The 25638-nt window shown below is 39.5% G+C and overlaps 19 non-coding genes across 19 annotated transcripts; 9 read left to right on the top strand and 10 right to left on the bottom strand.

Annotated features, from left to right (window-relative positions):
• The first annotated feature begins 1478 nt into the window (after positions 1–1478).
• On the top strand, positions 1479–1550 carry TRNAQ-CUG (transfer RNA glutamine (anticodon CUG)). The gene has a single exon. It is a non-coding gene; the product is annotated as a tRNA-Gln (tRNA).
• Positions 1551–2463: 913 nt separating this feature from the next.
• TRNAQ-UUG (transfer RNA glutamine (anticodon UUG)) lies at positions 2464–2535 on the bottom strand. Its single transcript has one exon. It is a non-coding gene; the product is annotated as a tRNA-Gln (tRNA).
• A 259-nt stretch (positions 2536–2794) lies between these two features.
• Positions 2795–2866, top strand: TRNAQ-CUG (transfer RNA glutamine (anticodon CUG)). The gene has a single exon. It is a non-coding gene; the product is annotated as a tRNA-Gln (tRNA).
• Positions 2867–3747: 881 nt separating this feature from the next.
• TRNAQ-UUG (transfer RNA glutamine (anticodon UUG)) lies at positions 3748–3819 on the bottom strand. The gene has a single exon. It is a non-coding gene; the product is annotated as a tRNA-Gln (tRNA).
• Positions 3820–7183: 3364 nt separating this feature from the next.
• On the bottom strand, positions 7184–7255 carry TRNAQ-UUG (transfer RNA glutamine (anticodon UUG)). The gene has a single exon. It is a non-coding gene; the product is annotated as a tRNA-Gln (tRNA).
• A 259-nt stretch (positions 7256–7514) lies between these two features.
• On the top strand, positions 7515–7586 carry TRNAQ-CUG (transfer RNA glutamine (anticodon CUG)). Its single transcript has one exon. It is a non-coding gene; the product is annotated as a tRNA-Gln (tRNA).
• Positions 7587–8467: 881 nt separating this feature from the next.
• On the bottom strand, positions 8468–8539 carry TRNAQ-UUG (transfer RNA glutamine (anticodon UUG)). The gene has a single exon. It is a non-coding gene; the product is annotated as a tRNA-Gln (tRNA).
• Positions 8540–10918: 2379 nt separating this feature from the next.
• On the top strand, positions 10919–10990 carry TRNAQ-UUG (transfer RNA glutamine (anticodon UUG)). Its single transcript has one exon. It is a non-coding gene; the product is annotated as a tRNA-Gln (tRNA).
• A 913-nt stretch (positions 10991–11903) lies between these two features.
• On the bottom strand, positions 11904–11975 carry TRNAQ-UUG (transfer RNA glutamine (anticodon UUG)). Its single transcript has one exon. It is a non-coding gene; the product is annotated as a tRNA-Gln (tRNA).
• Positions 11976–12234: 259 nt separating this feature from the next.
• TRNAQ-CUG (transfer RNA glutamine (anticodon CUG)) lies at positions 12235–12306 on the top strand. Its single transcript has one exon. It is a non-coding gene; the product is annotated as a tRNA-Gln (tRNA).
• An 881-nt stretch (positions 12307–13187) lies between these two features.
• On the bottom strand, positions 13188–13259 carry TRNAQ-UUG (transfer RNA glutamine (anticodon UUG)). Its single transcript has one exon. It is a non-coding gene; the product is annotated as a tRNA-Gln (tRNA).
• Positions 13260–16588: 3329 nt separating this feature from the next.
• Positions 16589–16660, bottom strand: TRNAQ-UUG (transfer RNA glutamine (anticodon UUG)). The gene has a single exon. It is a non-coding gene; the product is annotated as a tRNA-Gln (tRNA).
• A 259-nt stretch (positions 16661–16919) lies between these two features.
• Positions 16920–16991, top strand: TRNAQ-CUG (transfer RNA glutamine (anticodon CUG)). Its single transcript has one exon. It is a non-coding gene; the product is annotated as a tRNA-Gln (tRNA).
• An 881-nt stretch (positions 16992–17872) lies between these two features.
• On the bottom strand, positions 17873–17944 carry TRNAQ-UUG (transfer RNA glutamine (anticodon UUG)). Its single transcript has one exon. It is a non-coding gene; the product is annotated as a tRNA-Gln (tRNA).
• A 2363-nt stretch (positions 17945–20307) lies between these two features.
• TRNAQ-CUG (transfer RNA glutamine (anticodon CUG)) lies at positions 20308–20379 on the top strand. Its single transcript has one exon. It is a non-coding gene; the product is annotated as a tRNA-Gln (tRNA).
• Positions 20380–21292: 913 nt separating this feature from the next.
• TRNAQ-UUG (transfer RNA glutamine (anticodon UUG)) lies at positions 21293–21364 on the bottom strand. Its single transcript has one exon. It is a non-coding gene; the product is annotated as a tRNA-Gln (tRNA).
• A 259-nt stretch (positions 21365–21623) lies between these two features.
• Positions 21624–21695, top strand: TRNAQ-CUG (transfer RNA glutamine (anticodon CUG)). Its single transcript has one exon. It is a non-coding gene; the product is annotated as a tRNA-Gln (tRNA).
• Positions 21696–22576: 881 nt separating this feature from the next.
• TRNAQ-UUG (transfer RNA glutamine (anticodon UUG)) lies at positions 22577–22648 on the bottom strand. The gene has a single exon. It is a non-coding gene; the product is annotated as a tRNA-Gln (tRNA).
• A 2352-nt stretch (positions 22649–25000) lies between these two features.
• Positions 25001–25072, top strand: TRNAQ-CUG (transfer RNA glutamine (anticodon CUG)). Its single transcript has one exon. It is a non-coding gene; the product is annotated as a tRNA-Gln (tRNA).
• Positions 25073–25638: the final 566 nt, after the last annotated feature.

Below are 25638 nucleotides of genomic sequence, written 5' to 3'. Positions count from 1 at the left end.
ACTCCGGAAGAGTACTCAGTTTATGAAAAGGCGGTGAATCCCAAATAGAACTGTAAATGTAAGCTAGCAAGCAGACTGTGCACCCCTGTTTGGAACTATGACCTGTGTGTTGCCCTCTATTAACAGAACAATGTAACTGCAGCCCATGTCACATAAAATAGAAAGTAGAGATTATGCAAATTAACTCCCAGAAGAGCCTGGTGTCACCCCAAAAGGTGTCATGCTTTTCACACCAAGAAACATCCACACATAGATCCCTGCGAACCTCAAAAACGTACAGGAAACCCTGTCCAGCGCTTTGCTCCCAGAGGAGATAAGGTTGAAAAACCACCCTATTTTAAAAGTGTCCATAATCCATGCCAGCTGCCCTGTCTATAGAACCTGGCCGTTCGTGGCCGATCGGGGCCTAGGGGCATGAGTGGAAAGGTTTAACCTGCCTGGGTTCTTGGGCATGGTTTCATCATGCCTCGGTTTACAATGGCACTCTGCCACTTTGTCAGGCTTTAAAGAAGCCTGACTCCTGCAGAGCAAAAGATCTGATTATTTCCTTACATGTTTTGTACGTAAGAATGCGGATGGTGCTCTGAGCCTCCTATGGTGGTTATTAAGCATGGTATACATACCATAGCATGTAACTGTGCCTACAAATGGAACATTTTGTTCATTTATTAGGGAGTTGTGAAAATGGCAAAATCAAATTGCCATTACTGACACAGACCAGCTGCCGCTGTCCGGACATTTCGTCGAAAGACATTTCGTCGAAAGACATTTGGTCGACGTAATTTGGTCGAAAGCCAAATGGTCGATTTTTTTATTTATTTATATATATATTTTTTAGGTTGTAGTTTACGGAAAAAAAGGGGTTTTTAGAAAAAAAGGGGGTTGGGGGGACCCCCCAAACCCCCCCCCAAAAAAAAATGTGAAAATAAAAAACAAAGCAATTCGACCATTTGGTTTTCGACCAAATGGTTTCGACCAATTGTCCTGTCGACAAATTTTTTTCGACGAAATGTCTGGCAACCCAGCTGCCGACTGTTGCTATTGACAGGAGTTCCAGGTGTATAAACTGAGGAGATCACCAGTTCAATTACCTGTGAACGCATTTTGAAGCTCATTCACAACCAGTTCATGCCCGTTCTCTCCATTTTGGCTTTCTGGCTGGCCGAGGGGCCCTTCAGTAATGTTCTTTGCTAACCATTACACCATGGGCCCCTTGCTGGTGCAACCTGACAGAGTTGTAACAGAAATGAGAATCGAGATCTCATGCATCATTTTAACAAACTCATATTCCTAGCCCACGGATATTATGCAAATGTGGAACTGTTTAGTTGGTTGTTGCGCAATAGCAAACTCTTTGCTTTACAGCTCATTTGGATAGGATTCTTCCTCTGGAGGCATAAGATAAAAGAATATTGCATACATTCTCTAAAAGGCTCTTTTTTTGCTGCAATGACGTTCATCATGTCACTAAGTATGTAGGTTCCATGGTGTAATGGTTAGCACTCTGGACTCTGAATCCAGCGATCCGAGTTCAAATCTCGGTGGGACCTTGGGAATTACTGTGTTTGTTTTCCTCTCAGTGTCTTGTTTTAATAGCAATGACGCTGCTGTGTCGCCCACTTTCATAGCATTATTCCCTGGGTGCATTTGAAAAAAGAAAGATTTTCCATGGATGACGCTCTTTAGCCACAATGAAACCCACCACTTTCTGTGGTGTGAAAGACCCATGGTGTAATGGTAGCACCCTGGAGGTTGAATCCAATAATTTGCATTCAAATCTCTGTAAGAGTTTACCATCAGTCAAACCTTTCCCTTATGGTTTATTGTGGATGTCTTCTTTGAAGAAAGGTATGATCCAACTAAAGTAAGTACATTCACGAATGGGCCCTTGGTCGGTACAAACAGTATTTATACACCTCAGGCCTTTTGTGAATTAAGAAAAGTGTGTTCTTCGTTCTATTTTTCATCTCAAACTGATACCTTTATTTTACAAACATGTAAAGGCTGTTAAGACGCTTGATTAATATCATTGATTCTGAATGTGGTCGCTTTTCATAGGATTAACCCTTTAACAATTTTGAAAGAGAATGGCGATACAATAGAGCTGCTTTTCCCAAAATGGTATTATTAATGTTGTTGCTGCATCTTCAAGTAAAAAGAGAATCCATTGGGTCACAGATTGAGCATGTTTCTTAACATTGAGTTAAGTTTGAAAATTTCAAATCTTTTATGTATGTTTCCGATGCAGATCTGCCCATCGACTCAGAATGACCTCACTGTTCATACATTTAAAAAAAATGCATAAAGGTTAAGGTGCTAGGCACAAAAGTGGATTTTTATGAAAAGTTATGCCAGAGAGTGAGAGCGAAAATGAATACCCTACACCACTAACCTTATGAATATTACTATCTTTGGCCTATAATTTAAGACAACAAGGAGACAAAGTGTGTTAGAGCAAGAGAGAGGTTCCACCGAGACTTGAACTCGGATCGCTGGATTCAAAGTCCAAAGTGCTAACCATTACACCATGGAACCCTTGTTGAGCAGAGCTTCATAAGGGCAATGAGAATATAGGGCACAGTCAAGATTTTTACTGACCTATAGTAACCGTTTACTGATATTATATCGAAGCAGCACTGTTGCTGTTGGATGCTGTGCAATCGCAAAGTATTGGCTTCATGTCTCATTTGGATCAAATTCTTCCTCTGGAGTCTAATGATATAGGAATATTACATATTTTCTCTGATGTGCTCTGTTTTTCCAGAATGAAGTGCATCATGCTACTGAATATGTGGGTTCCATGGTGTAATGGTTAGCACTCTGGACTCTGAATCCAGCGATGCGAGTTCAAGTCTCGGTGGGACCTTGGGGCTGCTTCTCTTTTAGAGTTGCCTTTCATTTGCAGATAGATATAACAGCAATAGCTTTGCTTTACAGCCCACTTTGATGGCAGTCTTCTTTGACCAAAGAATATTAATAGTTTCTGGGGATGACTCTCTTTTGCCACAAAGAAACTGCCCACTCTCATATCTCCAAAGCTCCAAGGTATAATGGCTATTAAACTGGCTTTTGATCTCAGCGATTTGCATTGAAAGCCCAGGAGGCCCCTAAAATCAGTTGAATTGTTTCCTGATAATTTAGAGTTTATTTCTTCTTTCGAGAAAGGTGTGATCCAAATAAAGTAAGTACATTTAAACAATGGCACTTGATCAGTAAATGCACTACTTTCTAGAACTCATAACTCTTGTAAGTTATAAAAAGTTTGCTCTCCATACAGTTTGTCAACTCAAAGAATTACATTTTTTACACATTTAATAAGACCATCAAATTGCTTGAAACATAGGAATGATTGTGAAAGTGAATATGATTCACCAAAATAATTGTATAACATTTTTTAATGTTAATAAAATAGGGCTTTTTCCAATCTTTTCACATCAATGTTGTTTCTGCATGTTCCAGTGAGCAGAGAATCTACTGCACATAGTGTGTACATTTTTCTTTTCATAGAGTTAAGGTTGGACATTATTCATCTGTGGAAAATGTTTCTGAGAGATATCTGGGTGCCCACTCTGATTGACCTTAGGGATTGTACATTAACGATATGTAGTTGCATCACTGTATTGGTATCAGGCACCAAAGTGCATTTAAATGTAATGTCGTGCAGAGAGAGTCGACTGAACTTCTGAATATTAACTCTGTTGAATTGTAATTTGAGAAATTAGAAAATGGAGTGTAAGAGCAAGATAACGGTCCCACCGAGACTTGAACTCGGATCGTTGGATTCAAAGTCCGAAGTGCTAACCATTACACCATGGAACCCTTGCAAGATGCACCTGAGAGCGTTGAATCAGAAATGGCAATATAGAGCACATTTACAATTTTTACAGATTCATAGTCCCAATTGACTGATATCATACAAACACAGCGATGTTGTCGATTGACGTTGTGCTATAGCAATCTCTGTGCTTTGTAGAGCATGTAGATCAAATTCTTCCTCTTGAGGCATATGATTAAGCAATATTAAATATTGTTTCTGACTGCCTCTGTTTTGGCATAATGAAGTTCAGCATTTGCGGAAGTATTTAGGTTCCATGGTCTAATGGTTAGTAGGCTGGACTCTGAATTTAGTAATCTGACATGTTATAGCTATATTTTGTTTTCCTTTGGGTGTATTGTCATTTTATGCACATAGATTTCCTAGCAGTGGCTGTGATGAATAGTTCAATTTGATAGCAGCTTCCTTTTGAGAATTTGAAAAAAAAAGAATTAAATAGTCTCTCTGGATGACTCTGCTTTGATTTCTATGTGCACATCCCTTTTGCGTTTCAGAGGGATTGACCAACATACACAACAGTGCTTGGAAGACCTCTTCCTCCCTCATGGCATGTAAAGCTAACCTCTCTCCTACCGTGTGTTTTTTTACTTTTTAACTTCCCCTTCCGAGTCATGATCATGTAACTGAATTTACATTTTTAGATTTTAACTGCAGTAGTTGCTTGTTTTTCATTTTTATTTTTTGTGTACGCATACATCCCTTTTTGTGGGGAGGGGGGAGTGATGTCTGTTTACTTATATTAGCTAATATAGGTCATTTTATGTCCGCTTACAATATGTGTCAGGATTTTTTATGTCGTTTCCAATCAATGTCTAATATCAAGTGGTTTGCAGCAGTCATACAAAGGCACGTAACACCCCCAAAACACCTACATAAGTTAGAAATACTCCGGAAGAGTACTCAGTTTATGAAAAGGCGGTGAATCCCAAATAGAACTGTAAATGTAAGCTAGCAAGCAGACTGTGCACCCCTGTTTGGAACTATGACCTGTGTGTTGCCCTCTATTAACAGAACAATGTAACTGCAGCCCATGTCACATAAAATAGAAAGTAGAGATTATGCAAATTAACTCCCAGAAGAGCCTGGTGTCACCCCAAAAGGTGTCATGCTTTTCACACCAAGAAACATCCACACATAGATCCCTGCGAACCTCAAAAACGTACAGGAAACCCTGTCCAGCGCTTTGCTCCCAGAGGAGATAAGGTTGAAAAACCACCCTATGTTAAAAGTGTCCATAATCCATGCCAGCTGCCCTGTCTATAGAACCTGGCCGTTCGTGGCCATTCGGGGCCTAGGGGCATGAGTGGAAGGGTTTAACCTGCCTGGGTTCTTGGGCATGGTTTCATCATGCCTCAGTTTACAATGGCACTCTGCCACTTTGTCAGGCTTTAAAGAAGCCTGACTCCTGCAGAGCAAAAGATCTGATTATTTCCTTACATGTTTTGTACGTAAGAATGCGGATGGTGCTCTGAGCCTCCTATGGTGGTTATTAAGCATGGTATACATACCATAGCATGTAACTGTGCCTACAAATGGAACATTTTGTTCATTTATTAGGGAGTTGTGAAAATGGCAAAATCAAATTGCCATTACTGACACAGACCAGCTGCCGCTGTCCGGACATTTCGTTGAAAGACATTTCGTCGAAAGACATTTGGTCGACGTAATTTGGTCGAAAGCCAAATGGTCGATTTTTTTATTTATTTATATATATATTTTTTAGGTTGTAGTTTACGGAAAAAAAGGGGTTTTTAGAAAAAAAGGGGGTTGGGGGGACCCCCCAAACCCCCCCCCCAAAAAAAATGTGAAAATAAAAAACAAAGCAATTCGACCATTTGGTTTTCGACCAAATGGTTTCGACCAATTGTCCTGTCGACAAATTTTTTTCGACGAAATGTCTGGCAACCCAGCTGCCGACTGTTGCTATTGACAGGAGTTCCAGGTGTATAAACTGAGGAGATCACCAGTTCAATTACCTGTGAACGCATTTTGAAGCTCATTCACAACCAGTTCATGCCCGTTCTCTCCATTTTGGCTTTCTGGCTGGCCGAGGGGCCCTTCAGTAATGTTCTTTGCTAACCATTACACCATGGGCCCCTTGCTGGTGCAACCTGACAGAGTTGTAACAGAAATGAGAATCGAGATCTCATGCATCATTTTAACAAACTCATATTCCTAGCCCACGGATATTATGCAAATGTGGAACTGTTTAGTTGGTTGTTGCGCAATAGCAAACTCTTTGCTTTACAACTCATTTGGATAGGATTCTTCCTCTGGAGGCATAAGATAAAAGAATATTGCATACATTCTCTAAAAGGCTCTTTTTTTGCTGCAATGACGTTCATCATGTCACTAAGTATGTAGGTTCCATGGTGTAATGGTTAGCACTCTGGACTCTAAATCCAGCGATCCGAGTTCAAATCTCGGTGGGACCTTGGGAATTACTTTGTTTGTTTTCCTCTCAGTGTCTTGTTTTAATAGCAATGACGCTGCTGTGTCGCCCACTTTCATAGCATTATTCCCTGGGTGCATTTGAAAAAAGAAAGATTTTCCATGGATGACGCTCTTTAGCCACAATGAAACCCACCACTTTCTGTGGTGTGAAAGACCCATGGTGTAATGGTAGCACCCTGGAGGTTGAATCCAATAATTTGCATTCAAATCTCTGTAAGAGTTTACCATCAGTCAAACCTTTCCCTTATGGTTTATTGTGGATGTCTTCTTTGAAGAAAGGTATGATCCAACTAAAGTAAGTACATTCACGAATGGGCCCTTGGTCGGTACAAACAGTATTTATACACCTCAGGCCTTTTGTGAATTAAGAAAAGTGTGTTCTTCGTTCTATTTTTCATCTCAAACTGATACCTTCATTTTACAAACATGTAAAGGCTGTTAAGACGCTTGATTAATATCATTGATTCTGAATGTGGTCGCTTTTCATATGATTAACCCTTTAACAATTTTGAAAGAGAATGGCGATACAATAGAGCTGCTTTTCCCAAAATGGTATTATTAATGTTGTTGCTGCATCTTCAAGTAAAAAGAGAATCCATTGGGTCACAGATTGAGCATGTTTCTTAACATTGAGTTAAGTTTGAAAATTCCAAATCTTTTATGTATGTTTCCGATGCAGATCTGCCCATCGACTCAGAATGACCTCACTGATCATACATTTAAAAAAAATGCATAAAGGTTAAGGTGCTAGGCACAAAAGTGGATTTTTATGAAAAGTTATGCCAGAGAGTGAGAGCGAAAATGAATACCCTACACCACTAACCTTATGAATATTACTATCTTTGGCCTATAATTTAAGACAACAAGGAGACGAAGTGTGTTAGAGCAAGAGAGAGGTTCCACCGAGACTTGAAGTCGGATCGCTGGATTCAAAGTCCAAAGTGCTAACCATTACACCATGGAACCCTTGTTGAGCAGAGCTTCATAAGGGCAATGAGAATATAGGGCACAGTCAAGATTTTTACTGACCTATAGTAACCGTTTACTGATATTATATCGAAGCAGCACTGTTGCTGTTGGATGCTGTGCAATCGCAAAGTATTGGCTTCATGTCTCATTTGGATCAAATTCTTCCTCTGGAGTCTAATGATATAGGAATATTACATATTTTCTCTGATGTGCTCTGTTTTTCCAGAATGAAGTGCATCATGCTATTGAATATGTGGGTTCCATGGTGTAATGGTTAGCACTCTGGACTCTGAATCCAGCGATGCGAGTTCAAGTCTCGGTGGGACCTTGGGGCTGCTTCTCTTTTAGAGTTGCCTTTCATTTGCAGATAGATATAACAGCAATAGCTTTGCTTTACAGCCCACTTTGATGGCAGTCTTCTTTGACCAAAGAATATTAATAGTTTCTGGGGATGACTCTCTTTTGCCACAAAGAAACTGCCCACTCTCATATCTCCAAAGCTCTAAGGTATAATGGCTATTAAACTGGCTTTTGATCTCAGCGATTTGCATTGAAAGCCCAGGAGGCCCCTAAAATCAGTTGAATTGTTTCCTGATAATTTAGAGTTTATTTCTTCTTTCGAGAAAGGTGTGATCCAAATAAAGTAAGTACATTTAAACAAGGGCACTTGATCAGTAAATGCACTACTTTCTAGAACTCATAACTCTTGTAAGTTATAAAAAGTTTGCTCTCCATACAGTTTGTCAACTCAAAGAATTACATTTTTTACACATTTAATAAGACCATCAAATTGCTTGAAACATAGGAATGATTGTGAAAGTGAATATGATTCACCAATATAATTGTATAACATTTTTTAATGTTAATAAAATAGGGCTTTTTCCAATCTTTTCACATCAATGTTGTTTCTGCATGTTCCAGTGAGCAGAGAATCTACTGCACATAGTGTGTACATTTTTCTTTTCATAGAGTTAAGGTTGGACATTATTCATCTGTGGAAAATGTTTCTGAGAGATATCTGGGTGCCCACTCTGATTGACCTTAGGGATTGTACATTAACGATATGTAGTTGCATCACTGTATTGGTATCAGGCACCAAAGTGCATTTAAATGTAATGTCGTGCAGAGAGAGTCGACTGAACTTCTGAATATTAACTCTGTTGAATTGTAATTTGAGAAATTAGAAAATGGAGTGTAAGAGCAAGATAACGGTCCCACCGAGACTTGAACTCGGATCGTTGGATTCAAAGTCCGAAGTGCTAACCATTACACCATGGAACCCTTGCAAGATGCACCTGAGAGCGTTGAATCAGAAATGGCAATATAGAGCACATTTACAATTTTTACAGATTCATAGTCCCAATTGACTGATATCATACAAACACAGCGATGTTGTCGATTGACGTTGTGCTATAGCAATCTCTGTGCTTTATAGAGCATGTAGATCAAATTCTTCCTCTTGAGGCATATGATTAAGCAATATTAAATATTGTTTCTGACTGCCTCTGTTTTGGCATAATGAAGTTCAGCATTTGCGGAAGTATTTAGGTTCCATGGTCTAATGGTTAGTAGGCTGGACTCTGAATTTAGTAATCTGACATGTTATAGCTATATTTTGTTTTCCTTTGGGTGTATTGTCATTTTATGCACATAGATTTCCTAGCAGTGGCTGTGATGAATAGTTCAATTTGATAGCAGCTTCCTTTTGAGAATTTGAAAAAAAAAGAATTAAATAGTCTCTCTGGATGACTCTGCTTTGATTTCTATGTGCACATCCCTTTTGCGTTTCAGAGGGATTGACCAACATACACAACAGTGCTTGGAAGACCTCTTCCTCCCTCATGGCATGTAAAGCTAACCTCTCTCCTACCGTGTGTTTTTTTACTTTTTAACTTCCCCTTCCGAGTCATGATCATGTAACTGAATTTACATTTTTAGATTTTAACTGCAGTAGTTGCTTGTTTTTCATTTTTATTTTTTGTGTACGCATACATCCCTTTTTGTGGGGAGGGGGGAGTGATGTCTGTTTACTTATATTAGCTAATATAGGTCATTTTATGTCCGCTTACAATATGTGTCAGGATTTTTTATGTCGTTTCCAATCAATGTCTAATATCAAGTGGTTTGCAGCAGTCATACAAAGGCACGTAACACCCCCAAAACACCTACATAAGTTAGAAATACTCCGGAAGAGTACTCAGTTTATGAAAAGGCGGTGAATCCCAAATAGAACTGTAAATGTAAGCTAGCAAGCAGACTGTGCACCCCTGTTTGGAACTATGACCTGTGTGTTGCCCTCTATTAACAGAACAATGTAACTGCAGCCCATGTCACATAAAATAGAAAGTAGAGATTATGAAAATTAACTCCCAGAAGAGCCTGGTGTCACCCCAAAAGGTGTCATGCTTTTCACACCAAGAAACATCCACACATAGATCCCTGCGAACCTCAAAAACGTACAGGAAACCCTGTCCAGCGCTTTGCTCCCAGAGGAGATAAGGTTGAAAAACCACCCTATTTTAAAAGTGTCCATAATCCATGCCAGCTGCCCTGTCTATAGAACCTGGCCGTTCGTGGCCGATCGGGGCCTAGGGGCATGAGTGGAAAGGTTTAACCTGCCTGGGTTCTTGGGCATGGTTTCATCATGCCTCGGTTTACAATGGCACTCTGCCACTTTGTCAGGCTTTAAAGAAGCCTGACTCCTGCAGAGCAAAAGATCTGATTATTTCCTTACATGTTTTGTACGTAAGAATGCGGATGGTGCTCTGAGCCTCCTATGGTGGTTATTAAGCATGGTATACATACCATAGCATGTAACTGTGCCTACAAATGGAACATTTTGTTCATTTATTAGGGAGTTGTGAAAATGGCAAAATCAAATTGCCATTACTGACACAGACCAGCTGCCGCTGTCCGGACATTTCGTCGAAAGACATTTCGTCGAAAGACATTTGGTCGACGTAATTTGGTCGAAAGCCAAATGGTCGATTTTTTTATTTATTTATATATATATTTTTTAGGTTGTAGTTTACGGAAAAAAAGGGGTTTTTAGAAAAAAAGGGGGTTGGGGGGACCCCCCAAACCCCCCCCCAAAAAAAAATGTGAAAATAAAAAACAAAGCAATTCGACCATTTGGTTTTCGACCAAATGGTTTCGACCAATTGTCCTGTCGACAAATTTTTTTCGACGAAATGTCTGGCAACCCAGCTGCCGACTGTTGCTATTGACAGGAGTTCCAGGTGTATAAACTGAGGAGATCACCAGTTCAATTACCTGTGAACGCATTTTGAAGCTCATTCACAACTAGTTCATGCCCGTTCTCTCCATTTTGGCTTTCTGGCTGGCCGAGGGGCCCTTCAGTAATGTTCTTTGCTAACCATTACACCATGGGCCCCTTGCTGGTGCAACCTGACAGAGTTGTAACAGAAATGAGAATCGAGATCTCATGCATCATTTTAACAAACTCATATTCCTAGCCCACGGATATTATGCAAATGTGGAACTGTTTAGTTGGTTGTTGCGCAATAGCAAACTCTTTGCTTTACAGCTCATTTGGATAGGATTCTTCCTCTGGAGGCATAAGATAAAAGAATATTGCATACATTCTCTAAAAGGCTCTTTTTTTGCTGCAATGACGTTCATCATGTCACTAAGTATGTAGGTTCCATGGTGTAATGGTTAGCACTCTGGACTTTGAATCCAGCGATCCGAGTTCAAATCTCGGTGGGACCTTGGGAATTACTGTGTTTGTTTTCCTCTCAGTGTCTTGTTTTAATAGCAATGACGCTGCTGTGTCGCCCACTTTCATAGCATTATTCCCTGGGTGCATTTGAAAAAAGAAAGATTTTCCATGGATGACGCTCTTTAGCCACAATGAAACCCACCACTTTCTGTGGTGTGAAAGACCCATGGTGTAATGGTAGCACCCTGGAGGTTGAATCCAATAATTTGCATTCAAATCTCTGTAAGAGTTTACCATCAGTCAAACCTTTCCCTTATGGTTTATTGTGGATGTCTTGTTTGAAGAAAGGTATGATCCAACTAAAGTAAGTACATTCACGAATGGGCCCTTGGTCGGTACAAACAGTATTTATACACCTCAGGCCTTTTGTGAATTAAGAAAAGTGTGTTCTTCGTTCTATTTTTCATCTCAAACTGATACCTTCATTTTACAAACATGTAAAGGCTGTTAAGACGCTTGATTAATATCATTGATTCTGAATGTGGTCGCTTTTCATAGGATTAACCCTTTAACAATTTTGAAAGAGAATGGCGATACAATAGAGCTGCTTTTCCCAAAATGGTATTATTAATGTTGTTGCTGCATCTTCAAGTAAAAAGAGAATCCATTGGGTCACAGATTGAGCATGTTTCTTAACATTGAGTTAAGTTTGAAAATTTCAAATCTTTTATGTATGTTTCCGATGCAGATCTGCCCATCGACTCAGAATGACCTCACTGTTCATACATTTAAAAAAAATGCATAAAGGTTAAGGTGCTAGGCACAAAAGTGGATTTTTATGAAAAGTTATGCCAGAGAGTGAGAGCGAAAATGAATACCCTACACCACTAACCTTATGAATATTACTATCTTTGGCCTATAATTTAAGACAACAAGGAGACAAAGTGTGTTAGAGCAAGAGAGAGGTTCCACCGAGACTTGAACTCGGATCGCTGGATTCAAAGTCCAAAGTGCTAACCATTACACCATGGAACCCTTGTTGAGCAGAGCATCATAAGGGCAATGAGAATATAGGGCACAGTCAAGATTTTTACTGACCTATAGTAACCGTTTACTGATATTATATCGAAGCAGCACTGTTGCTGTTGGATGCTGTGCAATCGCAAAGTATTGGCTTCATGTCTCATTTGGATCAAATTCTTCCTCTGGAGTCTAATGATATAGGAATACTACATATTTTCTCTGATGTGCTCTGTTTTTCCAGAATGAAGTGCATCATGCTACTGAATATGTGGGTTCCATGGTGTAATGGTTAGCACTCTGGACTCTGAATCCAGCGATGCGAGTTCAAGTCTCGGTGGGACCTTGGGGCTGCTTCTCTTTTAGAGTTGCCTTTCATTTGCAGATAGATATAACAGCAATAGCTTTGCTTTACAGCCCACTTTGATGGCAGTCTTCTTTGACCAAAGAATATTAATAGTTTCTGGGGATGACTCTCTTTTGCCACAAAGAAACTGCCCACTCTCATATCTCCAAAGCTCCAAGGTATAATGGCTATTAAACTGGCTTTTGATCTCAGCGATTTGCATTGAAAGCCCAGGAGGCCCCTAAAATCAGTTGAATTGTTTCCTGATAATTTAGAGTTTATTTCTTCTTTCGAGAAAGGTGTGATCCAAATAAAGTAAGTACATTTAAACAAGGGCACTTGATCAGTAAATGCACTACTTTCTAGAACTCATAACTCTTGTAAGTTATAAAAAGTTTGCTCTCCATACAGTTTGTCAACTCAAAGAATTACATTTTTTGCACATTTAATAAGACCATCAAATTGCTTGAAACATAGGAATGATTGTGAAAGTGAATATGATTCACCAAAATAATTGTATAACATTTTTTAATGTTAATAAAATAGGGCTTTTTCCAATCTTTTCACATCAATGTTGTTTCTGCATGTTCCAGTGAGCAGAGAATCTACTGCACATAGTGTGTACATTTTTCTTTTCATAGAGTTAAGGTTGGACATTATTCATCTGTGGAAAATGTTTCTGAGAGATATCTGGGTGCCCACTCTGATTGACCTTAGGGATTGTACATTAACGATATGTAGTTGCATCACTGTATTGGTATCAGGCACCAAAGTGCATTTAAATGTAATGTCGTGCAGAGAGAGTCGACTGAACTTCTGAATATTAACTCTGTTGAATTGTAATTTGAGAAATTAGAAAATGGAGTGTAAGAGCAAGATAACGGTCCCACCGAGACTTGAACTCGGATCGTTGGATTCAAAGTCCGAAGTGCTAACCATTACACCATGGAACCCTTGCAAGATGCACCTGAGAGCGTTGAATCAGAAATGGCAATATAGAGCACATTTACAATTTTTACAGATTCATAGTCCCAATTGACTGATATCATACAAACACAGCGATGTTGTCGATTGACGTTGTGCTATAGCAATCTCTGTGCTTTGTAGAGCATGTAGATCAAATTCTTCCTCTTGAGGCATATGATTAAGCAATATTAAATATTGTTTCTGACTGCCTCTGTTTTGGCATAATGAAGTTCAGCATTTGCGGAAGTATTTAGGTTCCATGGTCTAATGGTTAGTAGGCTGGACTCTGAATTTAGTAATCTGACATGTTATAGCTATATTTTGTTTTCCTTTGGGTGTATTGTCATTTTATGCACATAGATTTCCTAGCAGTGGCTGTGATGAATAGTTCAATTTGATAGCAGCTTCCTTTTGAGAATTTGAAAAAAAAAGAATTAAATAGTCTCTCTGGATGACTCTGCTTTGATTTCTATGTGCACATCCCTTTTGCGTTTCAGAGGGATTGACCAACATTCACAACAGTGCTTGGAAGACCTCTTCCTCCCTCATGGCATGTAAAGCTAACCTCTCTCCTACCGTGTGTTTTTTTACTTTTTAACTTCCCCTTCCGAGTCATGATCATGTAACTGAATTTACATTTTTAGATTTTAACTGCAGTAGTTGCTTGTTTTTCATTTTTATTTTTTGTGTACGCATACATCCCTTTTTGTGGGGAGGGGGGAGTGATGTCTGTTTACTTATATAGCTAATATAGGTAATTTTATGTCCGCTTACAATATGTGTCAGGATTTTTTATGTCGTTTCCAATCAATGTCTAATATCAAGTGGTTTGCAGCAGTCATACAAAGGCACCTAACACCCCCAAAACACCTACATAAGTTAGAAATACTCCGGAAGAGTACTCAGTTTACGAAACGCGGTGAATCCCAAATAGAACTGTAAATGCAAGCTAGCAAGCAGACTGTGCACCCCTGTTTGGAACTATGACCTGTGTGTTGCCCTCTATTAACAGAACAATGTAACTGCAGCCCATGTCACATAAAATAGAAAGTAGAGATTATGCAAATTAACTCCCAGAAGAGCCTGGTGTCACCCCAAAAGGTGTCATGCTTTTCACACCAAGAAACATCCACACATAGATCCCTGCGAACCTCAAAAACGTACAGGAAACCCTGTCCAGCGCTTTGCTCCCAGAGGAGATAAGGTTGAAAAACCACCCTATGTTAAAAGTGTCCATAATCCATGCCAGCTGCCCTGTCTGGGGCCTAGGGGCATGAGTGGAAGGGTTTAACCTGCCTGGGTTCTTGGGCATGGTTTCATCATGCCTCAGTTTACAATGGCACTCTGCCACTTTGTCAGGCTTTAAAGAAGCCTGACTCCTGCAGAGCAAAAGATCTGATTATTTCCTTACATGTTTTGTACGTAAGAATGCGGATGGTGCTCTGAGCCTCCTATGGTGGTTATTAAGCATGGTATACATACCATAGCATGTAACTGTGCCTACAAATGGAACATTTTGTTCATTTATTAGGGAGTTGTGAAAATGGCAAAATCAAATTGCCATTACTGACACAGACCAGCTGCCGCTGTCCGGACATTTCGTCGAAAGACATTTCGTCGAAAGACATTTGGTCGACGTAATTTGGTCTAAAGCCAAATGGTCGATTTTTTTATTTATTTATATATATATTTTTTAGGTTGTAGTTTACGGAAAAAAAGGGGTTTTTAGAAAAAAAGGGGGTTGGGGGGACCCCCCAAACCCCCCCCCAAAAAAAAATGTGAAAATAAAAAACAAAGCAATTCGACCATTTGGTTTTCGACCAAATGGTTTCGACCAATTGTCCTGTCGACAAATTTTTTTCGACGAAATGTCTGGCAACCCAGCTGCCGACTGTTGCTATTGACAGGAGTTCCAGGTGTATAAACTGAGGAGATCACCAGTTCAATTACCTGTGAACGCATTTTGAAGCTCATTCACAACCAGTTCATGCCCGTTCTCTCCATTTTGGCTTTCTGGCTGGCCGAGGGACCCTTCAGTAATGTTCTTTGCTAACCATTACACCATGGGCCCCTTGCTGGTGCAACCTGACAGAGTTGTAACAGAAATGAGAATCGAGATCTCATGCATCATTTTAACAAACTCATATTCCTAGCCCACGGATATTATGCAAATGTGGAACTGTTTAGTTGGTTGTTGCGCAATAGCAAACTCTTTGCTTTACAGCTCATTTGGATAGGATTCTTCCTCTGGAGGCATAAGATAAAAGAATATTGCATACATTCTCTAAAAGGCTCTTTTTTTGCTGCAATGACGTTCATCATGTCACTAAGTATGTAGGTTCCATGGTGTAATGGTTAGCACTCTGGACTCTGAATCCAGCGATCCGAGTTCAAATCGGACCTTGGGAATTACTGTGTTTGTTTTCCTCTCAGTGTCTTGTTTTAATAGCAATGACGCTGCTGTGTCGCCCACTTTCATAGCATTATTCCCTGGGTGCATTTGAAAAAAGAAAGATTTTCCATGGATGACGCTCTTTAGCCACAATGAAACCCACCACTTTCTGTGGTGTGAAAGACCCATGGTGTAATGGTAGCACCCTGGAGGTTGAATCCAATAATTTGCATTCAAATCTCTGTAAGAGTTTACCATCAGTCAAACCTTTCCCTTATGGTTTATTGTGGATGTCTTCTTTGAAGAAAGGTATGATCCAACTAAAGTAAGTACATTCACAAATGGGCCCTTGGTCGGTACAAACAGTATTTATACACCTCAGGCCTTTTGTGAATTAAGAAAAGTGTGTTCTTCGTTCTATTTTTCATCTCAAACTGATACCTTCATTTTACAAACATGTAAAGGCTGTTAAGACGCTTGATTAATATCATTGATTCTGAATGTGGTCGCTTTTCATAGGATTAACCCTTTAACAATTTTGAAAGAGAATGGCGATACAATAGAGCTGCTTTTCCCAAAATGGTATTATTAATGTTGTTGCTGCATCTTCAAGTAAAAAGAGAATCCATTGGGTCACAGATTGAGCATGTTTCTTAACATTGAGTTAAGTTTGAAAATTTCAAATCTTTTATGTATGTTTCCGATGCAGATCTGCCCATCGACTCAGAATGACCTCACTGTTCATACATTTAAAAAAAATGCATAAAGGTTAAGGTGCTAGGCACAAAAGTGGATTTTTATGAAAAGTTATGCCAGAGAGTGAGAGCGAAAATGAATACCCTACACCACTAACCTTATGAATATTACTATCTTTGGCCTATAATTTAAGACAACAAGGAGACAAAGTGTGTTAGAGCAAGAGAGAGGTTCCACCGAGACTTGAACTCGGATCGCTGGATTCAAAGTCCAAAGTGCTAACCATTACACCATGGAACCCTTGTTGAACAGAGCTTCATAAGGGCAATGAGAATATAGGGCACAGTCAAGATTTTTACTGACTTATAGTAACCGTTTACTGATATTATATCGAAGCAGCACTGTTGCTGTTGGATGCTGTGCAATCGCAAAGTATTGGCTTCATGTCTCATTTGGATCAAATTCTTCCCCTGGAGTCTAATGATATAGGAATATTACATATTTTCTCTGATGTGCTCTGTTTTTCCAGAATGAAGTGCATCATGCTACTGAATATGTGGGTTCCATGGTGTAATGGTTAGCACTCTGGACTCTGAATCCAGCGATCCGAGTTCAAGTCTCGGTGGGACCTTGGGGCTGCTTCTCTTTTAGAGTTGCCTTTCATTTGCAGATAGATATAACAGCAATAGCTTTGCTTTACAGCCCACTTTGATGGCAGTCTTCTTTGACCAAAGAATATTAATAGTTTCTGGGGATGACTCTCTTTTGCCACAAAGAAACTGCCCACTCTCATATCTCCAAAGCTCCAAGGTATAATGGCTATTAAACTGGCTTTTGATCTCAGCGATTTGCATTGAAAGCCCAGGAGGCCCCTAAAATCAGTTGAATTGTTTCCTGATAATTTAGAGTTTATTTCTTCTTTCGAGAAAGGTGTGATCCAAATAAAGTAAGTACATTTAAACAAGGGCACTTGATCAGTAAATGCACTACTTTCTAGAACTCATAACTCTTGTAAGTTATAAAAAGTTTGCTCTCCATACAGTTTGTCAACTCAAAGAATTACATTTTTTACACATTTAATAAGACCATCAAATTGCTTGAAACATAGGAATGATTGTGAAAGTGAATATGATTCACCAAAATAATTGTATAACATTTTTTAATGTTAATAAAATAGGGCTTTTTCCAATCTTTTCACATCAATGTTGTTTCTGCATGTTCCAGTGAGCAGAGAATCTACTGCACATAGTGTGTACATTTTTCTTTTCATAGAGTTAAGGTTGGACATTATTAATCTGTGGAAAATGTTTCTGAGAGATATCTGGGTGCCCACTCTGATTGACCTTAGGGATTGTACATTAACGATATGTAGTTGCATCACTGTATTGGTATCAGGCACCAAAGTGCATTTAAATGTAATGTCGTGCAGAGAGAGTCGACTGAACTTCTGAATATTAACTCTGTTGAATTGTAATTTGAGAAATTAGAAAATGGAGTGTAAGAGCAAGATAACGGTCCCACCGAGACTTGAACTCGGATCGTTGGATTCAAAGTCCGAAGTGCTAACCATTACACCATGGAACCCTTGCAAGATGCACCTGAGAGCGTTGAATCAGAAATGTCAATATAGAGCACATTTACAATTTTTACAGATTCATAGTCCCAATTGACTGATATCATACAAACACAGCGATGTTGTCGATTGACGTTGTGCTATAGCAATCTCTGTGCTTTATAGAGCATGTAGATCAAATTCTTCCTCTTGAGGCATATGATTAAGCAATATTAAATATTGTTTCTGACTGCCTCTGTTTTGGCATAATGAAGTTCAGCATTTGCGGAAGTATTTAGGTTCCATGGTCTAATGGTTAGTAGGCTGGACTCTGAATTTAGTAATCTGACATGTTATAGCTATATTTTGTTTTCCTTTGGGTGTATTGTATTTTATGCACATAGATTTCCTAGCAGTGGCTGTGATGAATAGTTCAATTTGATAGCAGCTTCCTTTTGAGAATTTGAAAAAAAAAAGAATTAAATAGTCTCTCTGGATGACTCTGCTTTGATTTCTATGTGCACATCCCTTTTGCGTTTCAGAGGGATTGACCAACATACACAACAGTGCTTGGAAGACCTCTTCCTCCCTCATGGCATGTAAAGCTAACCTCTCTCCTACCGTGTGTTTTTTTACTTTTTAACTTCCCCTTCCGAGTCATGATCATGTAACTGAATTTACATTTTTAGATTTTAACTGCAGTAGTTGCTCGTTTTTCATTTTTATTTTTTGTGTACGCATACATCCCTTTTTGTGGGGAGGGGGGAGTGATGTCTGTTTACTTATATTAGCTAATATAGGTCATTTTATGTCCGCTTACAATATGTGTCAGGATTTTTTATGTCGTTTCCAATCAATGTCTAATATCAAGTGGTTTGCAGCAGTCATACAAAGGCACGTAACACCCCCAAAACACCTACATAAGTTAGAAATACTCCGGAAGAGTACTCAGTTTACGAAAAGGCGGTGAATCCCAAATAGAACTGTAAATGCAAGCTAGCAAGCAGACTGTGCACCCCTGTTTGGAACTATGACCTGTGTGTTGCCCTCTATTAACAGAACAATGTAACTGCAGCCCATGTCACATAAAATAGAAAGTAGAGATTATGCAAATTAACTCCCAGAAGAGCCTGGTGTCACCCCAAAAGGTGTCATGCTTTTCACACCAAGAAACATCCACACATAGATCCCTGCGAACCTCAAAAACGTACAGGAAACCCTGTCCAGCGCTTTGCTCCCAGAGGAGATAAGGTTGAAAAACCACCCTATGTTAAAAGTGTCCATAATCCATGCCAGCTGCCCTGTCTATAGAACCTGGCCGTTCGTGGCCATTCGGGGCCTAGGGGCATGAGTGGAAGGGTTTAACCTGCCTGGGTTCTTGGGCATGGTTTCATCATGCCTCAGTTTACAATGGCACTCTGCCACTTTGTCAGGCTTTAAAGAAGCCTGACTCCTGCAGAGCAAAAGATCTGATTATTTCCTTACATGTTTTGTACGTAAGAATGCGGATGGTGCTCTGAGCCTCCTATGGTGGTTATTAAGCATGGTATACATACCATAGTATGTAACTGTGCCTACAAATGGAACATTTTGTTCATTTATTAGGGAGTTGTGAAAATGGCAAAATCAAATTGCCATTACTGACACAGACCAGCTGCCGCTGTCCGGACATTTGGTCGAAAGACATTTGGTCGACGTAATTTGGTCGAAAGCCAAATGGTCGATTTTTTTATTTATTTATATATATATTTTTTAGGTTGTAGTTTACGGAAAAAAAGGGGTTTTTAGAAAAAAAGGGGGTTGGGGGGACCCCCCAAACCCCCCCCCAAAAAAAATGTGAAAATAAAAAACAAAGCAATTCGACCATTTGGTTTTCGACCAAATGGTTTCGACCAATTGTCCTGTCGACAAATTTTTTTCGACAAAATGTCTGGCAACCCAGCTGCCGACTGTTGCTATTGACAGGAGTTCCAGGTGTATAAACTGAGGAGATCACCAGTTCAATTACCTGTGAACGCATTTTGAAGCTCATTCACAACCAGTTCATGCCCGTTCTCTCCATTTTGGCTTTCTGGCTGGCCAAGGGGCCCTTCAGTAATGTTCTTTGCTAACCATTACACCATGGGCCCCTTGCTGGTGCAACCTGACAGAGTTGTAACAGAAATGAGAATCGAGATCTCATGCATCATTTTAACAAACTCATATTCCTAGCCCACGGATATTATGCAAATGTGGAACTGTTTAGTTGGTTGTTGCGCAATAGCAAACTCTTTGCTTTACAGCTCATTTGGATAGGATTCTTCCTCTGGAGGCATAAGATAAAAGAATATTGCATACATTCTCTAAAAGGCTCTTTTTTTGCTGCAATGACGTTCATCATGTCACTAAGTATGTAGGTTCCATGGTGTAATGGTTAGCACTCTGGACTCTGAATCCAACGATCCGAGTTCAAATCTCGGTGGGACCTTGGGAATTACTGTGTTTGTTTTCCTCTCAGTGTCTTGTTTTAATAGCAATGACGCTGCTGTGTCGCCCACTTTCATAGCATTATTCCCTGGGTGCATTTGAAAAAAGAAAGATTTTCCATGGATGACGCTCTTTAGCCACAATGAAACCCACCACTTTCTGTGGTGTGAAAGACCCATGGTGTAATGGTAGCACCCTGGAGGTTGAATCCAATAATTTGCATTCAAATCTCTGTAAGAGTTTACCATCAGTCAAACCTTTCCCTTATGGTTTATTGTGGATGTCTTCTTTGAAGAAAGGTATGATCCAACTAAAGTAAGTACATTCACGAATGGGCCCTTGGTCGGTACAAACAGTATTTATACACCTCAGGCCTTTTGTGAATTAAGAAAAGTGTGTTCTTCGTTCTATTTTTCATCTCAAACTGATACCTTTATTTTACAAACATGTAAAGGCTGTTAAGACGCTTGATTAATATAATTGATTCTGAATGTGGTCGCTTTTCATAGGATTAACCCTTTAACAATTTTGAAAGAGAATGGCGATACAATAGAGCTGCTTTTCCCAAAATGGTATTATTAATGTTGTTGCTGCATCTTCAAGTAAAAAGAGAATCCATTGGGTCACAGATTGAGCATGTTTCTTAACATTGAGTTAAGTTTGAAAATTTCAAATCTTTTATGTATGTTTCCGATGCAGATCTGCCCATCGACTCAGAATGACCTCACTGTTCATACATTTAAAAAAAATGCATAAAGGTTAAGGTGCTAGGCACAAAAGTGGATTTTTATGAAAAGTTATGCCAGAGAGTGAGAGCGAAAATGAATACCCTACACCACTAACCTTATGAATATTACTATCTTTGGCCTATAATTTAAGACAACAAGGAGACAAAGTGTGTTAGAGCAAGAGAGAGGTTCCACCGAGACTTGAACTCGGATCGCTGGATTCAAAGTCCAAAGTGCTAACCATTACACCATGGAACCCTTGTTGAGCAGAGTTTCATAAGGGCAATGAGAATATAGGGCACAGTCAAGATTTTTACTGACCTATAGTAACCGTTTACTGATATTATATCGAAGCAGCACTGTTGCTGTTGGATGCTGTGCAATCGCAAAGTATTGGCTTCATGTCTCATTTGGATCAAATTCTTCCTCTGGAGTCTAATGATATAGGAATATTACATATTTTCTCTGATGTGCTCTGTTTTTCCAGAATGAAGTGCATCATGCTACTGAATATGTGGGTTCCATGGTGTAATGGTTAGCACTCTGGACTCTGAATCCAGCGATGCGAGTTCAAGTCTCGGTGGGACCTTGGGGCTGCTTCTCTTTTAGAGTTGCCTTTCATTTGCAGATAGATATAACAGCAATAGCTTTGCTTTACAGCCCACTTTGATGGCAGTCTTCTTTGACCAAAGAATATTAATAGTTTCTGGGGATGACTCTCTTTTGCCACAAAGAAACTGCCCACTCTCATATCTCCAAAGCTCCAAGGTATAATGGCTATTAAACTGGCTTTTGATCTCAGCGATTTGCATTGAAAGCCCAGGAGGCCCCTAAAATCAGTTGAATTGTTTCCTGATAATTTAGAGTTTATTTCTTCTTTCGAGAAAGGTGTGATCCAAATAAAGTAAGTACATTTAAACAATGGCACTTGATCAGTAAATGCACTACTTTCTAGAACTCATAACTCTTGTAAGTTATAAAAAGTTTGCTCTCCATACAGTTTGTCAACTCAAAGAATTACATTTTTTACACATTTAATAAGACCATCAAATTGCTTGAAACATAGGAATGATTGTGAAAGTGAATATGATTCACCAAAATAATTGTATAACATTTTTTAATGTTAATAAAATAGGGCTTTTTCCAATCTTTTCACATCAATGTTGTTTCTGCATGTTCCAGTGAGCAGAGAATCTACTGCACATAGTGTGTACATTTTTCTTTTCATAGAGTTAAGGTTGGACATTATTCATCTGTGGAAAATGTTTCTGAGAGATATCTGGGTGCCCACTCTGATTGACCTTAGGGATTGTACATTAACGATTTGTAGTTGCATCACTGTATTGGTATCAGGCACCAAAGTGCATTTAAATGTAATGTCGTGCAGAGAGAGTCGACTGAACTTCTGAATATTAACTCTGTTGAATTGTAATTTGAGAAATTAGAAAATGGAGTGTAAGAGCAAGATAACGGTCCCACCGAGACTTGAACTCGGATCGTTGGATTCAAAGTCCGAAGTGCTAACCATTACACCATGGAACCCTTGCAAGATGCACCTGAGAGCGTTGAATCAGAAATGGCAATATAGAGCACATTTACAATTTTTACAGATTCATAGTCCCAATTGACTGATATCATACAAACACAGCGATGTTGTCGATTGACGTTGTGCTATAGCAATCTCTGTGCTTTATAGAGCATGTAGATCAAATTCTTCCTCTTGAGGCATATGATTAAGCAATATTAAATATTGTTTCTGACTGCCTCTGTTTTGGCATAATGAAGTTCAGCATTTGCGGAAGTATTTAGGTTCCATGGTCTAATGGTTAGTAGGCTGGACTCTGAATTTAGTAATCTGACATGTTATAGCTATATTTTGTTTTCCTTTGGGTGTATTGTCATTTTATGCACATAGATTTCCTAGCAGTGGCTGTGATGAATAGTTCAATTTGATAGCAGCTTCCTTTTGAGAATTTGAAAAAAAAAGAATTAAATAGTCTCTCTGGATGACTCTGCTTTGATTTCTATGTGCACATCCCTTTTGCGTTTCAGAGGGATTGACCAACATACACAACAGTGCTTGGAGGACCTCTTCCTCCCTCATGGCATGTAAAGCTAACCTCTCTCCTACCGTGTGTTTTTTTACTTTTTAACTTCCCCTTCCGAGTCATGATCATGTAACTGAATTTACATTTTTAGATTTTAACTGCAGTAGTTGCTCGTTTTTCATTTTTATTTTTTGTGTACGCATACATCCCTTTTTGTGGGGAGGGGGGAGTGATGTCTGTTTACTTATATTAGCTAATATAGGTCATTTTATGTCCGCTTACAATATGTGTCAGGATTTTTTATGTCGTTTCCAATCAATGTCTAATATCAAGTGGTTTGCAGCAGTCATACAAAGGCACGTAACACCCCCAAAACACCTACATAAGTTAGAAATACTCCGGAAGAGTACTCAGTTTATGAAAAGGCGGTGAATCCCAAATAGAACTGTAAATGTAAGCTAGCAAGCAGACTGTGCACCCCTGTTTGGAACTATGACCTGTGTGTTGCCCTCTATTAACAGAACAATGTAACTGCAGCCCATGTCACATAAAATAGAAAGTAGAGATTATGCAAATTAACTCCCAGAAGAGCCTGGTGTCACCCCAAAAGGTGTCATGCTTTTCACACCAAGAAACATCCACACATAGATCCCTGCAAACCTCAAAAACGTACAGGAAACCCTGTCCAGCGCTTTGCTCCCAGAGGAGATAAGGTTGAAAAACCACCCTATGTTAAAAGTGTCCATAATCCATGCCAGCTGCCCTGTCTGGGGCCTAGGGGCATGAGTGGAAGGGTTTAACCTGCCTGGGTTCTTGGGCATGGTTTCATCATGCCTCAGTTTACAATGGCACTCTGCCACTTTGTCAGGCTTTAAAGAAGCCTGACTCCTGCAGAGCAAAAGATCTGATTATTTCCTTACATGTGTTGTACGTAAGAATGCGGATGGTGCTCTGAGCCTCCTATGGTGGTTATTAAGCATGGTATACATACCATAGCATGTAACTGTGCCTACAAATGGAACATTTTGTTCATTTATTAGGGAGTTGTGAAAATGGCAAAATCAAATTGCCATTACTGACACAGACCAGCTGCCGCTGTCCGGACATTTCGTCGAAAGACATTTCGTCGAAAGACATTTGGTCGACGTAATTTGGTCGAAAGCCAAATGGTCGATTTTTTTATTTATTTATATATATATTTTTTAGGTTGTAGTTTACGGAAAAAAAGGGGTTTTTAGAAAAAAAGGGGGTTGGGGGGACCCCCCAAACTCCCCCCCAAAAAAAAATGTGAAAATAAAAAACAAAGCAATTCGACCATTTGGTTTTCGACCAAATGGTTTCGACCAATTGTCCTGTCGACAAATTTTTTTCGACGAAATGTCTGGCAACCCAGCTGCCGACTGTTGCTATTGACAGGAGTTCCAGGTGTATAAACTGAGGAGATCACCAGTTCAATTACCTGTGAACGCATTTTGAAGCTCATTCACAACCAGTTCATGCCCGTTCTCTCCATTTTGGCTTTCTGGCTGGCCGAGGGGCCCTTCAGTAATGTTCTTTGCTAACCATTACACCATGGGCCCCTTGCTGGTGCAACCTGACAGAGTTGTAACAGAAATGAGAATCGAGATCTCATGCATCATTTTAACAAACTCATATTCCTAGCCCACGGATATTATGCAAATGTGGAACTGTTTAGTTGGTTGTTGCGCAATAGCAAACTCTTTGCTTTACAGCTCATTTGGATAGGATTCTTCCTCTGGAGGCATAAGATAAAAGAATATTGCATACATTCTCTAAAAGGCTCTTTTTTTGCTGCAATGACGTTCATCATGTCACTAAGTATGTAGGTTCCATGGTGTAATGGTTAGCACTCTGGACTCTGAATCCAGCGATCCGAGTTCAAATCTCGGTGGGACCTTGGGAATTACTGTGTTTGTTTTCCTCTCAGTGTCTTGTTTTAATAGCAATGACGCTGCTGTGTCGCCCACTTTCATAGCATTATTCCCTGGGTGCATTTGAAAAAAGAAAGATTTTCCATGGATGACGCTCTTTAGCCACAATGAAACCCACCACTTTCTGTGGTGTGAAAGACCCATGGTGTAATGGTAGCACCCTGGAGGTTGAATCCAATAATTTGCATTCAAATCTCTGTAAGAGTTTACCATCAGTCAAACCTTTCCCTTATGGTTTATTGTGGATGTCTTCTTTGAAGAAAGGTATGATCCAACTAAAGTAAGTACATTCACGAATGGGCCCTTGGTCGGTACAAACAGTATTTATACACCTCAGGCCTTTTGTGAATTAAGAAAAGTGTGTTCTTCGTTCTATTTTTCATCTCAAACTGATACCTTTATTTTACAAACATGTAAAGGCTGTTAAGACGCTTGATTAATATCATTGATTCTGAATGTGGTCGCTTTTCATAGGATTAACCCTTTAACAATTTTGAAAGAGAATGGCGATACAATAGAGCTGCTTTTCCCA

This window comes from Ambystoma mexicanum, chromosome 5p, assembly GCF_040938575.1.
Source record: "Ambystoma mexicanum isolate Mex_15411 chromosome 5p, UKY_AmexF1_1, whole genome shotgun sequence".
In the NCBI taxonomy this organism is placed as follows: domain Eukaryota; kingdom Metazoa; phylum Chordata; class Amphibia; order Caudata; family Ambystomatidae; genus Ambystoma; species Ambystoma mexicanum.
The sequence above is the reverse complement of the archived record's forward strand: the minus strand, read 5'-3'. Positions and strand labels throughout refer to the sequence as shown.